The sequence below is a fragment of the Cucurbita pepo genome, chromosome LG03, assembly GCF_002806865.2.
Source record: "Cucurbita pepo subsp. pepo cultivar mu-cu-16 chromosome LG03, ASM280686v2, whole genome shotgun sequence".
Classification (NCBI taxonomy): Eukaryota; Viridiplantae; Streptophyta; class Magnoliopsida; order Cucurbitales; family Cucurbitaceae; genus Cucurbita; species Cucurbita pepo.
The window spans coordinates 6,271,497-6,274,242 of NC_036640.1; positions in this window are offsets into that span (position 1 = coordinate 6,271,497).

Consider the following 2,746-nt stretch of genomic DNA (forward strand, 5'->3'; position numbering starts at 1 on the left):
GAGTTCAAACTGGCTTAAGAGTTGCGTGCATGCTCATTTTAACTATTGGCTTGGTTGGATGAATTGTATGAGGTATTAACAACACGTGCTCCGTAGCCCCTGCATGTGTCGTACTTTGTGAGTGTTCAGTAAAGAGTTGTTTGAAATCAGAGCAACNGTACTTTGTGAGTGTTCAGTAAAGAGTTGTTTGAAATCAGAGCAACCGGATTTTAGATTATACAGATTTTTTCTTAGGATAAAGAGTCATATATCTCTATGGCTCAACTCAATGACACGTCTCGCCGCATTTAAGTAAGCCGTCTAACCCTATTTTGTAGTATATGATATGTTGTAAAACGTGTATGAATTTATTGTATGTTTTGAGCTTCGTGGTAGTTATAAAATATCCTCTAACATTAAAGAGTGAATTTTAACCATATAAGACAATACTGGATCAAAGTTATAGTGTCTAGATATGGTGAGGAGGAAAAGAGTGTTCGTGAGATATCTCACTAGCCTTAGAAAAACAGAGAGTTGTCGCTGCAGAGCGCGAGACATCTAACCAATGGAATTTTGCTACTAGAAATGATGAAATTGGAGATGGCCCCCAAACGTCTGTATGGACCATTTCCAATCGCACTTTCTTTGGTTCTCTGGCAGCCTTTGTGAAGCTAACTCGTTTATATTTTTTCATAATGCAGCTCTCACAAAAACCCATATCCATAGATTTTAGGCCTTCTAAAACTCCATTCACAACCATCATCTTCATTTCTTTAATGCTCATATGTGCAAGTCTATGGACAGTACTGTAGGGTGTATAAACCTGGTTGCTGTTGCTACGAGTGGTGTATAGGGTTCACCCTACGGTGGTTTATAGGGTTCCAGATTTTGTGTCAGGCTACCACCATGACACCCTTCACAACCTTCCCCAAACTCTTTCGAAACTCGGCTGCATAACCTGTCCTTTACAACTGACCAATTGAGATAAGATTCTTCTTGCGATCAGGAATATATTTGATATCCTATAATGTTCGCTCATTTCCTACTAGAGTTTGTATGTAGACATCTCTCTTCCCTTGAATCTCCAACGTTTTGTTGTCGGCAAGGTACACCTTCCCAAAATTTTCTTATTTGAAATTTTGAAACAATTCATTACTTGAAGATGAATGAAACGATTGGGGCTGTTCACGCTAAGAATTAGAGCATCCTTAGGATCTTCTGCTGAATAGATAGAATCATTGTCATCTTCAAATTTGTGATTTTGTTTTTCTTCAATTTTGTACAATATGTTCGAAAGTGTCATTTGTCTCCACAATTTCAACACTTTACGTTTGGTTTGTTTGGATATTTTTCTCGATTCCTTGATTTTGGTCGCCCATGTTTGTTTGGGCTCTTTGATTTACTTCTTTCCCCTCGATTAACACTGAGAGCATTACCTAATGAATCTCCAATTTCACATTTGGGAATACTTTCGCTAACATCTCGAATTTCATCAAACTTCAGTTTATCAGATCCTCGTGAACTGCTGATTGCAGCAACAACAGTATACCACGACTCGAGTAAAGATGACATCAAAATCAATGCTTTAATTTCAATTTTGAACATAATTTCCACCGAGCTCAATTGACTTTCAATCACGTTGAACTAATTTATATGATCTGCAACAAAGCTACCTTCAGACATTTGTAGATTGAACAACCTTTGCATCAAATATACCTTGTTCATAGCCGACAGATTTTCGTACATATTTTACAACACCTTCAATAGGCCCGATGTCGTCTTCTCTTTGATGATGTTGAACGTCATGTTTCTTGACAGCGTCAACCAGATCAGCCCTAAGGGGTGACGATCCTTGAGCTTCCACTCCTCCGTGGTCATGGTATCCGACTTCACCCTCAAAAGAGGTTTATGAAAATCTTTCTAATATAGATAATCTTCAATCTGCATCTTCTAGAAACTGATATTGAATCCATCAAACTTTTCAATTCCAGTCTTTGAACTTTTCATCTTCACAGATCATGGTGAATCTCGCCTCGCTCTGATACCAGTTATTAGGATCACACAACAACGCACACACTCGATCTAAATGAACACAAAAGACATGATAGAGAAAATGTAATGAGAAATATTGACTAAAGGTTTTGTATTAATGACTTCATGTATGCAAATAGAGGATATAAAGAATGAGAAATGTACCTTTTGAAATAATTGATTAATGGGTAAATATATGATTTCAGTTTATTATATATATATACTATAACCGCCTATATATACAAGTATTTACCATATATATCTCTGTCAGATTTTTAGTATAAATAGTTAGCCTCCATATCCAAATGTTCGAATCGTAAGTTAAGTTTTTGTAGGAGAGTTGGGAGAAAAATAAGCCAATGAAAGCTCTCAATTTCTTTATGCAACTTTTAGCTAAGAATTCTAGAAATTGCGAAATTACTCATTCATAATGAATCTCATCATTTTAAATCAATTTGTACAACATTATGGCTATGAGAGAAACAAATTTCGTTAAGAAATCAAAGGCTAAAAGATGTTGGAACGTTGGAACCCATCAGTTTACTTTTGGTAAACGTTTTAAGTTTGAAATTTAGAAATTTGATTCCAAAATTCTTCGTCTAGAGATTGATTAATTTAATAGGTTATATACAATTAGCTGTAGGGTAAGTTGGAACACAATTGAAGAAGAAATCAAGAGGAGATAAGCTCTCAATCGTTCAAACTGGAAGCATCTTGGAATTAATTTTCTTGGTAA